General features: G+C 35.7%; 1 non-coding gene across 1 annotated transcript; it reads left to right on the top strand.

The window, feature by feature from the left end:
• Window positions 1–11,630: 11,630 nt before the first annotated feature.
• Window positions 11,631–11,749, top strand: LOC128197023 (5S ribosomal RNA). Its single transcript, XR_008249429.1, has one exon. It is a non-coding gene; the product is annotated as a 5S ribosomal RNA (ribosomal RNA).
• The last annotated feature ends 5,062 nt before the right edge of the window (window positions 11,750–16,811 follow it).

Raw genomic sequence — 16,811 nt, forward strand, 5'->3', positions numbered from 1 at the left:
CAAGGTTTTGATCAATGGACTTGAACAATGCAAAAACAATTGATGAATAATATGAATGATTATGTTGTTGGGGTTTACCAATTCATCCTATCCACTCTCATGTATTCAAGAATTCATCTTTCTTCATTAATGTTAATGCCACTTTCTAAATTACCTTAAACCCAATGTCTTGGTGAAGAAAGCCTACTCCTAATCACTAGTTTACAATGTCTTGTCTCCCTAGCAATTATTCATGCATTACATTTGCACAGAAGCTTAAAGGCAACCAACCATCATATTCCTATGTCTAGGTTTATACTATTAGGAGAATTTCTTCATGTCTAGATTTCCCCATATGTTTCCATATCGACAAAATCAATGATCATGCAATTGAATGAGTTAAACAAAGCATGCATAGAGTATAGAAGAAAAACCCTAACAATTAATGAAAGAAAGCATATATTATAAAGAATCAATTCAATACATGAGAGCTTCAAAGGATTACAATGGTTCCCCACAACAATGAAGGTTTAGTTCACCATAATCATGGTGAAACTAGATGAAAACTAATGAAAGAATGAAATATAGAACCCTAGATTTGAAGAGTGGAGCTTAAGCATCCAAAATACTCCTATAAGGGGTGAAGAAAGTGTATTCTGCTTCGTTCCAGCCAAAGATGACTGACCTAGGTCGACTAAAACCTTATATAGTATTCTAAAAATTACAGAAAATTGGCCCAAGGCCCATAAAAATGGTGCTCAACGGTAAATACCGCTCAGCGGTAAGTGCGATTCTTCAGTTTGACGGTCAGCTGTATTTCTGCCCCTCAACGGTGACTACAGGACCTCAAGAACACTGCTCAGCGGTAATTTCCGCTGAGCGGTACTTGTGTCTTCTCTTTTTGTGCACTTTTCATTTCCTTTTTTGATTCCAACTTCTTCCTACTTCACTTCTTTCATCCAATTCATCTTAAAACCTGCAAAAATAAGAAAAGCCAAACATAAAACCCATCCAACTCTCTTATTTGAAAAACATAAACAAAAGCATGATTCCAAGTTAGTTTCTAAGTCATAAAGGTTGTCTTTAAGGTCAATTTTAAGTATAAAAATAACAGTTTTTCAACTGTTATCAGGCGCCACCGCTGAGCAACAGTCTGGAAGTGCAACCACTGTTGCACGCCTGGGCGCCACCGCTGAGCGCCAATTTGGTTTTGAAAGCACTGTTTCACGCTTGGGCGCCACCGTTGAGCGTCATTTGAGTGTCGCAGCTACCGCTGAGCGCCATAAGTGGGACGCTGAGCGCCAGTCTCGTGGGCTTGGACTTTTTCTGCACTCTATTTAAGGTTTTGGACGACTTAAGGTGCATATCTTTTGACAGAAAGAGGCAAAAACACACTCCTTTCACCCCTCGGAGGCGGATTTTGGATGCAGAAGCACCGATCTTCAAATTTTAGGGTTTTATCTTTCATTCTTTTCCATATTTTCATCTAGTTTCACCATGTCTACGGTGAACTAAACCTCCATTGTTGTTGGGGAAACGATGTAATCCTTTGAAACTCTCACGTATTGAATTGATTTATATTATAAATGTTTTATTTCATTAATTGTTAGGGTTTTTCCTCTACACTCTATGCATGCTCTGTTTAACTCATTCAATTTCATGATTATTGATTTTGTCAATATGGACACATATGGGAAAATCTAGAACTGGGGAAATTCTCCTAAAAGCAATATTACCTAGACATAGGGATAGGAGGTTGGTTGCCTTTAAGCTTTTGTGCGAAAATGTAATGCATAATTAATTGTTGGGGATACAAGACATTTTGAACTAGTAATTAAGAGTAGGCTTTCTTCACCGAGACATCGGGTTTAAGGTAAATTAGAAAGTGACATTAACATTAATGAAGGCGATGAATTCATAAATACATGAGAGTGGATAGGATAAGTCGGAAACCTCAACAACATAATCATTCCATATTTTATATCAATCACCTGTGCATTCTTCAAGTCAATTGATCAACACTTGCATTCATATTTATTTTCTACATTATAAACACCATGATTTTGTTTACAAGTCTTAATTAATCAAGAAACCACATGAATGTCTAGGCCGTGAGTCTCTAGGGAAACGATACTTGGTCTTACCATTTATCATTACTTGATACGATTCGGTACACTTGCCGAAGTGTTAACAATAGGGTGGATATCTTTTGATGGCAGAAGCACAGAAACCCTAATTTCGACCTCTTGGAGCAAGATTGGGCGCGTGGGAGCTCTCCCTTTCTCTTCCTTGGGTTTCTATCTATTCCAAATTCTTCCATTGTAAGCCAAGGTCTCCATGACAATGGAGAACTAAATTCATTTGTTATTGGGGAAAAATGTAACCTCTGAACTTCATGTAGTTGAACATGTTTTGAATATATTAAGCTTCTTTCATTGAATGTTAGTGATTTTCTCCTGTTCTTAATGCTTGTTATGTTTTTTGGCATTCATAACTTGATGTTTGGATTTTTTTTGTTATTGGAAAATAGCTTATGAACCATGAGTTGGAGTAATTTACCTAAAGGAAATATTATCTACAAATAGAAATAGGACCTTTAGTTGTCCTAAACTTCTTTTCTTAATGCTGAATTGATTATTAGGGTTTTCAAGAGATTGATGTCTAATAATCAAGTCTAGGCTTTTTACATCAATGAATTGGGTTTGAAGTAATCTAGAAAGTTAGCATTAACATTTTAATGAAGAAGATGAGTTCTAATACGCATGAAAGTGAAGTAGGTGAAATCTAACCCCAACTTCATCATCTCATATCATCGTTAATTTCATCCATTCATTCTTGTTTTAGCTATGAAAGATCAATTTTACATTTAAAGCATTATATTTACTTTTATTGCATTTAAAGTTCATTTAATGGAATCATTCTTTAGTCTTAATTAGTTAAGTCATTATACGATTGTTTAGTGTTACTCGAGTCTCTTGGGAAATGATACTTGGTCTTACCATTTTATATTACTTCAACGATTTGGTACACTTGCCAATGAGTTAACAAGTTTTTTGTCATCACTCCCCGTCTGATTCATCTAAGTCTTCCTCCAAATCATCTTCCTCTTCATCATCTTCATCATCCTCTTCATTATCTTCATATCATTCATTGATCATACATATTGGTATACCACTACTGTTTATATCATTATTAATGTGTATTAATAGTGTACAATGTTGCGAAAGTTGTTTTTTTACAGGTTACAAAGTGATCAAAATAGGTTCCATGATAAAATACTATGGTTATAACAATATATGTGAATTTTAACAGATTAAATGGATGGCATAATTTGTTAAATAGGTTCCATAATCTGTTACATTAAAAATGTAATCGATTATGTCACTAAATTTGGTTTTATATGCTTATAACTGCATTTCTAAGTTGCTGGACAAATTTAAAATATTATAATATACATGTTTTGCATGAATTACATATCTTAGGCTGCATATAGTACAAATTCACTTGGGAATCCATCATATAGTGCCAAATATGCATTATTGTGAGATAAAACAAGTGTTTCTATCTCTGTTGTAGTTGTGATGATACTGGTATCATATTTTCTGTTGCATAATAGCTTATATCATACTATCATTTATGCAATAATACTAATTGCTTCATCTACATTGTGTATCTTACATGAGTATTGGAAAATACACTTGATATCAAATGCTACATAAATGTGAAATCAGTATATTTGGTCTGTTACATATTAAATAACTCTGATATATTGTTTTGAATTGGTTACATTGTGCTATGATATACTCTGATACCATTCATATACTTCTCATACACTGTCATAGTGCTATATCTCTTTGTGATAGGGGGAACATCATATTCTTAAATGGTTTGTAAGTAACTTTGATGTTTTTAGCACGTATGAATTCCATGTTACTTGTTATGTCATTTTTTGCTAATGCCCAAAGGGAGGGAGTAACTAGAAAACATGTTTCTTGTTGGTCATCATTAAAAAAGGGGAAGATTGTTGATAGGACGAACTTTAAGCTCCTTATATCTTGGTTTTTTTATGATGAACAAAATAATGGTTTAATGGTTTCTTGCACAACAAATGTCATAACAAATGTTTTATCTTGATTATGTGTGTGCTTGATATATGAATTCATTAATGTTGAATGAATTATTTGTAAAACAGATTAATAATCTCTTTTGTGGTTGAAATAATTGATTACACATGGTATATAATCTGTTAGATTGAACCTTGTAGAAAAAGATAGGCCAAGTTTCTCAACCAAGAAGGGGTGAATTGATTTCCCTTGTAAAAACAATTTCTTTGGCTTAACAGATTAAGCACAACATATAATCGATTAACCAAAACATATATGCCACAATATTTAAAAATATGGTCGTTATGACAATTATGGTTATTCTTGAAAAATGTTTTCAATCAAAGCACAATTTAATCGATTAAGAAATTAGTGTAATCTAAGTTTCAAACTTAAGCATTTTGAAAACTTTTTCACTCAAAACACATCAATGCACTCAGTAAACATGTGCAGACATAACTACGAGTTTTAATCGATTATACCCATAATGTAAGATGTTTTGCCAAAGTTAAGCATGTACTGATATCTGATGAATCTAACAGATTATGCAAACCGTGTAATCGATTAATTCATACATATAGTCAATGTGCAAAGTGTTTTCATCAAAAAATCATTTGTAAACAATGAATGCAAAACACAGACAGTTCAAGCACATATACATATATAAAAAAGCAACAGTTTTGCCATGTGCAAGAAACTATAAAATATTTCCATTGTCATCATCAAAAACTTATATATGAGATATGAGTTCAACTTTACATAGCTCCCCCTATCAACAAACCTGAACACTAATTAAGTAAGCTTAATAGGGGAACACTATTATGTAGTAATCGATTATATAGAGTATATAATCGATTAAAATAGAAAGCAAGCCATAATTTGTTTCCTAAGTGAGAAAATATGTTTAAAATAGAAATTGGATAGACAATATGCTTAAGTGTTGGAATAATCGATTACATAAGTTTCCTAATCGATTAAATCAGTTAACATAGTCTAATCCTTTACATTTATAGCTTGATCTGTTATAACTGTCAAATAAATGAATAACTTCAAATAAATTAATAATTGGCTTAAGTGTTTTGATAATCGATTACATGCTTAGGATAATCTGTTAAAACAGAAGCAAAACCTTAACAAATTATAAAAATATCCTAATCGATTATAATGCGTCAGGATTTAAAAAATCCTATATATATGTGTCTTGAGATCTGTTTCAAAACGAGAATTAGTTATCATTTTCAAATACTAATATTTTCATTAAGTTTTGGTTACAGATGCTATCAAGTTCTTGGAGAATCAAAGCTTCATTGGTTGATTACCCATCAAGATTCGATCAAGATTTTATGCTAAAGTTGTTCTGATTTGATCTAAACTAGAGGAGTGTGACTTAGAGATCAGGTTCTTCATAGACAATCTGTGTATTGTGTTCTTGTGCAGGTTTGCCATGGGTTAAGGGTTGTGAGTTCTCTTGTATTGTTAGAGATTGAGGTTGTTCATCTCTTAGGTTGCTATATTGATTTTGGGTGGTGAGAGAAGTGCATTGAGAGGGTTGTCTCTGTATTTCTGTATACTCAATCAATTATAGTGAAATTCCTTCAATTCAGGTTGTTGAAGGAGGACTGAATGTAGGCTTGTGATAGTCGAACCAATATAGATTTTTTGTGTTGGTCTTTCTCTATTTTTTCTCTATTGTTTCATTATCTTTTGTTTATTGATTTCAAGAAAGCAAAGAATTTATAAAGATTTCGAAAAGATCAAATAAAAGGTTAATCCAATTCACCCCTTCTTGGTTTTAGATATAAAGGCCTTTCTTTTCTAACACACACGACTGGACAGTGCTCGGCACTGCGAGACAAGATTGAAGAGCTCATTCAGGGTAGACATCTTTGTAAATTTGTGAAAATAAATATTTTAAGCTTTTAGAATTGTATTTTTCATCCTTGTTAATATTTAAGACATTTTTAATTGTTTACTTAAAATTAAAAGTAAAATAATTAAATATAGTTTATTGTTATCTTTATTATATTTTATTTTTATCTTTATCTTGTAATTTATTGTATCTTTATCTTTTATTTTTATTACTGTATCTTGATTTTATATTTGTTTTTTTGTGATTTATTTTATTTATATCTCTAAATTTTCTGTTATTTTATTTCATTATTTAAATGAAACATATACAAAGTATATTTAATCGTCTTTTTCTTGAAAATCATCATTTTCATTTTCAGGAAAATCATCATTTCCTTAAAAGAGTTAGCTTTAACCACAATTGTTTTTTATTCATTGTTATAAAGTATAAAGGTAGAAAGGAAGTCTTTTTAAAAATCATCACCGACTACACGTGAATATTGGATAAATGGTAAGTGTATATGGGATGATGGTAAGTGTCTATGGGATGAAGAATGTCCAAATTGATGGGTTAACACAAACAACAACTTCAATATTGATAAGGTGAATTTCTTTGAGCCTTTAAATTTGCATTAAAATGTTAATAATGATAAAATTTTCTTATTATGTTCTTTTATTCCAAATGAATATTGGTTTGGCTTAATACCCTATTTTGTCCCCAGTTTTGCTCGAAAATGTCAAATTAGTCCATCCTTTAAAAAATGCGTAAATTACGTCCTCACTTGCATCCTTTAAAATTTGCATCAATTAAATCCCTTCCGTTAAATCCGTACAAACGGCGTTAATAAAATTTCATTGATGCAAATTAACGTCATTTGTACGGATTTAACGGAAGGGATTTCATTGATGCAAATTTTATTAAGTGAGAACGTAATTGATGCATTTTTTAAAGGATGGACTAATTTGACATTTTCGAGCGAAACTGGGGACAAAATAGGGTATTAAGCCTATTGGTTTTGAATTAAAATGATAAGTCATATTGCTCATCAATTATGGGTATTGATTAATGTTATTTTCTATCAATAATAGTAATAACTAAGAATAACAAAGAAATGAGGTTGGAAAACTATTCAATTGTTTTAGAATTGTAAATTAATGTAGTAATGTTATGTTCAAACCAAGAACGTGGTGATTTCTTGAGGCCATATAGAAATGATGGTGCTGGATGATGACAAATTGTAGTGGATGATTGCAGATAGTCGCAAAATAGTGTTAGACGATGATAGACAACAACAAACGACACCAGACAGTTACCTACAACTATAGGTGTCGACAGAGGAGACTAGACAAAAACCAGAACAGGATTCACCTGCTCTATATCAACTTGAGATTGAAACTATAAAATATTTCTAGAGGCCTTAATTGAGATCCCCTCAATTTCATCTATTTATAATAAAGTTCTAATACAAACTTACATGGAAGATTAATGGTCTGTCCTAGACACCTAGGTGCATACCTAGGTACTACCCTAGATACTAGACTAGCACACTACAGGCTTAATGATTATACATAGGGCAATTATTCTAACATAAATGATTATTATTTGTAAAAGAAATATTAAAGTAATAAATATATTTTTGTGTTTTAATATTGTTTTATGTATTAATATTGTTTTACATTATAAAATTTATCTTACGTGTAGCTCCATATATTGGCTTAATACCAATTTTGGTCTTTAGTTTTTTAGTTGTATTAGAAGTGGTTTTCCTATTTTTGATTTGTTCAAAGTGGTCTCATGTTTTGTAAAAATGGTTTAAATTGGTCACTTTTGCTGACAGCGTTAAAAAATGCTAACATTGTAATGTCTACCTTAGTCAAGATTAAATGACCTATCCAGTTATTCATTACGTGGCAAGCTCAAGTGAATTACATGGCAACGTCAAGTTTTAGGAGTTCTTCGCGAAGGAGAAGATGAACTCACAATTTTGGTCTCGCGATTTTAGGGGTTCTTAGCGATTAGGGTTCTGAACGAATTGAGGATTTCTGTTTCTTTGTGGTTTTAGGGATTTGATGTGGAGGTTTGGTTTGACGAAGAAGCGTGAGAAGGGATTTCTCGACTTAGACGAATGTGGTCTACGGTGGGTTTTGGGTGGCATTGTTTATGATTTGCAAGTTGTGTTTGCAGTGGAGCTCGCAATGAAGGGAATAATGATGGTTTCTGGGTTTTCCATGATTGCAGAAGAAGATTGGTGGTGGAGGCTCAAGGAAAATAAGATGTGAGACTATGGTGCTTGTTGAACGCGAAAGTCATGGCCAATATAGAAACATCAGCTGACGACGAGACTCGTGGTGGTCTAAAAGTGTATGAAGACTAACGACTAATGGGTGGAGAAGTTGAGTCCTACCTTGGAGGTGATGGCACGAGGTTCCTGGTGCGAGGTTGGACGTTGGTGGTGCAAGGCTGACGACGGCAAAGGTGGTGGCTAGCGAAGATGGTAGGTGATGGTGGAAGGGGAACGCAAGGGGATTTAGGGTTTCTGGTGTAAGAGGATGATGACTTGGAAAAATGTGGTGATGTGACAGCTTGTGGTGATGTGGCAACTTCTGGTCTTTCACTATTGGCTAAGGTGAACATTACACCGTTAGCATTTTTAACGCTGTCAGCAAAAAGGACCAACTTGAACCATTTTTACAAAACATGGGACCACTCTGAACAACTCAAAAATAGGAGGACCAATTTGAACACAACTAACAAAATTAGGGACCAAAATTGGTCTTAAGCCCCGTATATTTTTTAATTTTATATATGCAATATTAACGTTAATGTATTATATCAAGTTGATCTTGCTATGTCTTAAATATTGTCATGGGGTTTTAACCGTTAGAGGTTTGAGTTCATAAAACTGATTAAAGAAAAAAGTCAAATAAAGATGAAGATAATCCTCTTTTAAGTAGGGCCACTTCTTGCACCCTTATTTTTTTCCTACATCAATTTCATATTACAATTTTACCCTTAATAAATAGTAAACACCTTCATTTGTTTCTTCCTGCACCAATTCTTGTTGTATCATACCTCCCCCATACCTTGCCTCCCCTTGCTTGAGCCTGATTTTCATGGAAGAAAAAACCTGCAAGCAAGACTGTGAACCTCTTTCAAAGTTTGTTTTTCCTTTTGAAATAAACTTTTAAACTTTTGTATAGAAGGAGGGGGTGACAATGTGTTGTGGTGGAATTGATTCGCAGTGTGGTGGCTAGAATGTGCAACATGGCATTAGTGGTGTTTGACAAGTTTATTTGAAAAATACTTAGTGTATTATGACTTATTATATCTTTTCATTGAGTAGTATAAGTACCATAATTAATAAACTTTATTTCATGTCTTAATCATTACTAAAAACACTCATAACTTTTGCAATCTCCTAAGATAATTAATAACTTGTAACTCACATTTATGTTTACCCAACAAAATCCTTTCGTAAACGTAAATGCTTCTTTTGTCTTTCGTCATTCTTCCCTACATCCTGACTTTCTCATGTGCATCCCACTCTGAACTTACCCTTTTCACTAATAGTTGAGTTTTTCACTTTCTTCATGGTCTACTTTGCTTTCATTTTGGTTTACTTGTTTTTTGCTTTGGTTGACTTTTGCTTAACCTTGATCGACTTGTCCTTAATTGGGTTCCTTATTGTCTTTGTGGTTGACTTGTCATTAATCAAGTTCTTCTCAATAGGATGAACTTTTTTTAAGACATCGGACAATTCTCACGCCTTCTTCACACCAAACTCATTCAATTTCTAGGCGTCACTTCTCATCTTGCATTTCTAGTGCAACTATAAGATCTTTCTCGACACGCAACTGCTCTTGTAAACTTAACACTTCTTGTTCAAGTTGCAAGCGTCGCTTATGCACTTTGCATTGCCTCTAATTTCCTTGTCAATTCTTTGTTGCAAAATGCTTCTTGCAAGCTCTAACCTTTGGGTAACAAGCTCATCTTTGTACATGTTCGAGCTATCTGAGTTGTACAAATGCACCACTAAGTTATTCGAGCTTCCCACTTTCTCCACCAACTTATTTGAGTTATCTACGTGCTCTGTCGAGTTACCTAGGATCCCTAACAAGTTGTTTGAGTTGGTCACCTACTCTACTAAGCTTTCCAAGTTCTCTATCGAGCTCTCTATGTCCCTTTTTAGGGTCCACACTCTTTGCCAAGATTTCTAAGCTTTTCAGGCATCTCCTAGGGTTATCCGAGCTTTCCATGCTCCTCTTCAAGCTAATCAGTGTCTAGCCGGCCTATCCACGTTACTTAATTGTCTTGTCGTCCTATTGACACCACTCACCTGACTTATGATACTAGGCCTTCTTGCCAAATTCTCCACTTGCTCGTGCTCGACCTTCAAGCTATATCTCATCATCCATGACACCTCTTTCTCTTCAACTTCTTCAACAAGATTGGTTGTCTCTTCTTTTTCATTTTTAGACAGACAATCTTTTGTGAAATGCACGACCTTACCACAACTGAAACACTTGACTAATTTAACTCCTTTGCATAATGTTCATACTTGTCATACTTGAAGCACCCTACACCTGAGTTGTTGGACCAACCTCCTCTCCATTGATGTCGACCTCGACCAAACCAATTTTGTTGGCTAGACTTTTTTTTCTCTTCTCCTTGTCCTCAGCTTCTACTATCAGCACCTCTGCCTTGAGTGTTATGTTCTCCCTTTATTATTGCCTTTGCTTGAAATGTTTGATCAAATAAGTCTCATTTCTTCCTTCTTTAATGTTCATGCGCCTCAAGCGACTAGGTAAGTTCTTCAACTGAAAACGTTAACAAGTATTTAGACTCTTCACATAATGTATTCTCAAAGCCCTCTTTTTTGACGTTTTTTTTTTCTTTTCTACGTTTTTTTCCGTCCTTGTTAGTTGCAACCAAGTTCCAAAGTACCGCCTACACGACTCCAAGAAACTGTTATCACGGCTTTTTCGGATCCAAACCATCCACCTCAGGTCACTCGCACGCGTGTCTCGAAGTCTTGAAACTTGTACACGCTGCCGAAGCCATATGTACATTGATCGTGCAAAGATTGGCAGGTGCGATCATACCAGCACTAATGCACCGGATCCGACGAGAGTAGTACTAGGATGGGTGACCTCCTGGGAAGTCCTCGTGTTGCACCTCTTTTTTGACGTTTTTTTTTTCTTTTCTACGTTTTTTTCCGTCCTTATTAGTTGCAACCAAGTTCCAAAGTACCGCCTACACGACTCCAACAAACTGTTATCACGGCTTTTTCGGATCCAAACCATCCACCTCAGGTCACTCGCACGCGTGTCTCGAAGTCTTGAAACTTGTACACGCTGCGGAAGCCATATGTACATTGATCGTGCCAAGATTGGCAGGTGCGATCATACCAGCACTAATGCACCGGATCCGGCGATAGTAGTACTAGGATGGGTGACCTCCTGGGAAGTCCTCGTGTTGCACCTCTTTTTTGACGCTTTTTTTTCTTTTCTACGTTTTTTTCCGTCCTTGTTAGTTGCAACCAAGTTCCAAAGTACCGCCTACACGACTCCAACAAACTGTTATCACGGCTTTTTCGGATCCAAACCATCCACCTCAGGTCACTCGCACGCGTGTCTCGAAGTCTTGAAACTTGTACACGCTGCCGAAGCCATATGTACATTGATCGTGCAAAGATTGGTAGGTGCGATCATACCAGCACTAATGCACCGGATTCCATCAGAACTCCGTAGTTAAGCGTGTTTGGGCGAGAGTAGTACTAGGATGGGTGACCTCCTGGGAAGTCCTCGTGTTGCACGTCTTTTTTGACGTTTTTTTTTTCTTTTCTATGTTTTTTTCCGTCCTTGTTAGTTGCAACCAAGTTCCAAAGTACCGCCTACACGACTCCAACAAACTGTTATCACGGCTTTTTCGGATCCAAACCATCCACCTCAGGTCACTCGCACGCGTGTCTGATAAAAGTTGAAAAACTGTTATTTTCATGCTTAAAATTGATATTAAAAGCAACCTTTAGACTTAGAAACTAGCTTGAAATCAATGCTTTTATCTATATTTTCAGAAATAAGAGAGCTGGACAGGTTTATGCTTGATTTGAGTGTTTTTGTGCAGGTTTTGAGGTGAATTTAGTGAAAGAAGTAAAGAAGAAGAGAAGTGGAATCATAAAAGGAAGCAAAGAGTGCAAAAAGAGAAGTCGAAGGCACCGCTCAACGGCATTTTACCGCTGAGCGGCACTCAGGAGGTCACGGGAGGTCCGCTGAGGGGCAAACTGGCCGCTGAGGGGAAGAAAAGTGAAGCGAGGTCACCGCTGAGCGGTATTTACCGCTGAGCGGCACTTTTTGGGCTTGGGCTTTTGTAATCTTTTGTAACTCTAGAATAGTATATAAGGACTTGCACGTCCTAGGGTTAGACATCTTTGGCAGAACGTAGGCAAACACTCTCTCTTCCACCCCTTTGAAGGAGGATCTTGGATGCTCAGGCTACCTCTTCACCTTTATTGGGTTTATTCTTTCATTCTTTCATTATTGTTCATCTAGGTTCACCATGAATATGGTGAACTAAACCTTGTATGTTTGTTGGGGAATCAATGTAATCTCTTGAAGCTCTCATATATGGAATTTATGCTTGCATCTTAATCTAAGACTTATGCTTTCATTCATCATTAGTTAGGGTTTTTCCTCTTTGCTCAATGCTTGCATTGTTTAACTCATTCTATTGCATGATTATTGGTTTTGTCGATACGGACACGTACGGGGAAGTCTAGATCCGGGGAATTTCTCCCAATGTTATATTGGTTGTCGTTAAGCTCCTGCACTTATGAACTAATCATTAGGAATGCTAGGAATTGTATGAACTATTTGATTAGGGAGAAGCCATCTAGAATGGTACTTTAGAGAGTGGCATTAACAATGATGATTTGAATGTTGAATTCCTAAAATGTATGAGAGTGGATGAGATGAAATTGACCCCCAACAACATATTCATTCATATATTCCTTTGAAAGTGTTTATCTTTTGTCTTTGCCATTGATCAAACTTCATGCATACATGTTTAGTTTTTCGTCTTGCATATAAACTCCAAATATTTCGTTTGTAAGTCTTAGCTAATCAACAAATCACATAACTAAACTAGGCCGTGAGTCCTTTGGGAAGAACGATACTTGGTCTTACCAAGTTTATTACTTGAACGATTCGGTCATACTTGCCGATTGTGAAACAAGTTTGTGACATCATATTTTGGTGCTTACAAATTTGTCCATCAAGTTTTTGGCGCCGTTGCCGGGGACTCGTGGTTTAACTGGTTAATTTGTGTGATTATTGATTATCTTTGACTTTAAATTTGAATTTCTGTTTTTATTTTTTCTGTTTTTATTTTATTTTATTTTATTTTTCTGATCTTTTAGATTAGGTTTTATTTTATTCTATTTTTTTTGATTCTATCTTCTAAATCTTTTTATCTTCTGAATTTATATCTTCTTCTATATCTTTTTGTGCTAACAAATCTTTTCTAGGGTTTTGTTTTCTTGTGTATGCAGGAAGCAATTCGAACTAGGAGTAAGAAAACAACAGAACCACTTTTTGAAGGTCTAGAAGAGAGTAGAAGGAGGAGAAGAATCAGAACGTCCAGAGAACTTTTCCCTTCTCCAGAAACTCTCCTCCAATCATCACCACAAGGTTCTGTTCACAGCACAAGAAGTATGGAGAACAATAATGCTAGAAGAACTCTTGCAGATTACACTAATATTGCTGGACCTCAACACTTTAACAGCATAGCAAGACCTAGAGTCAATGCAGCCAACATGGAGGTCAAGCCAGCATTAATTCAACTGGTGAAGAGTAATCAATTTAATGGGTTATCTCACGAAAGCCCATATGAGCACCTTACAACTTTCAATGAGATCTGCAACACGGTCAAGATTAATGGGGTGCCAGACGAAGCTATCAAACTTAGCTTGTTTCCCTTCTCATTGGGGGGCAATGCTAAGCTTTGGTTAAACTCTTTTCCAGAAGAAAGTTTCACAGAGTGGGAAGCAGTGGTCACAAAATTTCTAAACAAGTACTTTCCACAATCTAAGGTGACCAAAGGCAAGCAAGAGATTTTGTCATTCAAGCAGGGCATGGAAGAATCACTGGGGCATGCATGGGACAGGTATAAAAGCTTGTTACGTAAAACCCCTATGCATGGTTTCAAAGAAGAAGAAGTAGTCCTAACTTTCCTTGGAGGACTTGGTTCACAAACCAAGATGATACTGAACGCATCAGCAGGAGGCAATATTAACTGGAAAACTCCAGAGGAAGCAACTGAACTTATTGAAAATATGGCTACTAGTGACAACGAACTCAATATTGAAAAAGGAGATCCTAGTCAGAAGGAGTTGTTACAATTAAATGAGGCCTTGCTTATCCAAAATAGAATTATCTCTCAACAGCTTGAAGAAGTGACCATGAAACTTTTTCAAACACCACAGGAAATACAACAGATTTCAATGGTTCAAGAGCAACAAAAATGGCAGACGCAATCTACTCCAGTTGAGAAAACAACAACGCTTGAAGAGACTTTCCAGAGATTCTTAAAGACAAATGCGTCTTATTGTCATAATGTGGATGCTGCATTTAAAAAAATGGAGGTCTATGTTGAGAGAATAGTTGACGAAATGAAACATGATAATCTTGGAAAGGAATGTAAAACTGTTGTGACTAGAAGTGGTAGAGTGTTAGAGGAGAGAAAAAAAGAGAGAAAAGAGAAAGAAAATGAGAGTGAGAGTGAAAAAGAAACATGTGAGTGGAAAGAAAGAGTTGAGAGAGAGAAAAAGAAAAAAGAAGAAGATGAGAAGAGAGAAAAAAATGAGAGAGAAGAGAGACAGAAAGAAAAAGAGTATGAAAAGCCACTTCCTTATCCAAAGGGTTATTCAAGGAAGGAGAAAGAAAAGCAGTTGGAAAGATTCATGGAACTGTTTAAGAAGTTGGAGATCACTATACCATTCTCTGAAGCATTGCAACAGATGCCAGCATATGCAAAATTCTTGAAGGAACTTCTCACAAAGAAACACAAGTACATTGAGAAGGAAACTATCAATATACAGGGTAATTGCAGTGCAATCATACAGAAACTACCTCCTAAACTTAAAGACCCAGGAAGCTTCACTATTCCATGCACCATAGGAGATGTGAAAGTTGGAAGAGCATTGATTGATTTGGGAGCTAGCATTAATCTAATGCCGCTTTCCATGTGCAGAACAATTCAGGGGTTGGAAATCAAACCAACCAGAATGGCTCTTCAATTGGCGGACAGGTCTCTTAAATATCCATATGGAGTGGTTGAAGATGTTCTAGTGAAGGTCGACAAATTTGTATTTCCAGTAGATTTCATTGTGATGGAGATGGAAGGAACTAGTGACGTTCCTCTTATTCTTGGGAGACCTTTTATGAAGACTGCTAGAGTTTTGATTGATGTAGAGAATGGTAAGCTTAAACTGAGAGTTGATGAGGAAGAAGTCACTTTTGATGTATCCAAAGCCATGACGTATCCAAATGATGACAAATCATGTTTTCAATTTGATGAACTTGATGAAGTTTGTATGGTTCAAGAGAGAATGGTGCGTAACATTTCTCCATTGGAAAAAACGCTCATTGATTCATGTGAAGATTTGGATGAAGAAGAAGAGAAATTGATTGATGAATGTCTGATGGACTTGGAAACATTGAAAAAGGGTCCAGAGGAAGATCCAATATTCGAAACAATTAATAAGGAAGAAACAATCAAAGCACAGTTTCCAGAACTAAAAAGATTGCCATCACATTTGAAATATGTGTTTTTAGAAGAGGATGGAACAAAGCCAGTCATTATCAGTAACTCTTTATCTTTACAAGAAGAAGAGCAGTTGATAGAAATTCTGAAAGCCAACAAAGAAGCAATTGGGTGGTCAATATCAGATCTCAAAGGTATTAGCCCAACTTATTGCATGCACAAGATTTTTATGGAAGAAGACTATAAACCAAGTGCTCAACCACAGAGAAGGTTAAATCCTGTTATGAAGGAGGTGGTCAGAAAAGAAGTGTTGAAACTGCTAGAAGCTGGTATCATTTATCCAATCTCTGACAGTGAATGGGTGAGTCCAGTACAGGTGGTGCCAAAGAAAGGTGGGATGACAGTAATTTATAATGATAAGAATGAACTTATTCCCACTCGGACAGTTACTGGCTGGCGTATGTGCATTGATTACAGGAAGCTGAATAAAGCTACTAGGAAAGATCATTTTCCTCTTCCTTTCATGGATCAGATGCTAGAAAGGTTATCAGGGCAGGCTTTCTATTGTTTTCTAGATGGATATTCTGGATATAATCAAATCGTGGTAGATCCAAAAGACCAGGAGAAGACGGCTTTTACTTGTCCTTTTGGTATCTTTGCATATAGAAAGATGCCTTTTGGATTATGTAATGCTCCAGCTACGTTTCAGAGGTGTATGCAGGCAATCTTTGCTGATCTTTTAGAAAAATGCATTGAAGTATTCATGGATGACTTCTCAGTTTTTGGAAACTCCTTCCAAAGATGTTTAGCTAATTTGAACACTGTCCTCAAAAGATGTGTTCAGACAAATCTGGTTTTGAATTGGGAGAAATGTCATTTCATGGTAACTGAAGGAATTGTATTGGGGCACAAAATCTCTGCTAAAGGAATTGAGGTAGACAAAGCTAAAGTAGAAGTTATTGAGAAACTACCTCCACCAACAAATGTAAAGGGGATTAGAAGTTTTCTTGGTCATGCTGGGTTTTATAGAAGATTTATCAAAGATTTCTCAAAAATTGCTAAACCATTGAGTAATCTCTTGATGAAGGATGCTCCTTTTGTGATGAATGAAGATTGCC

Source organism: Vigna angularis, chromosome 5 (genome assembly GCF_016808095.1).
Source record: "Vigna angularis cultivar LongXiaoDou No.4 chromosome 5, ASM1680809v1, whole genome shotgun sequence".
NCBI lineage: Eukaryota > Viridiplantae > Streptophyta > Magnoliopsida > Fabales > Fabaceae > Vigna > Vigna angularis.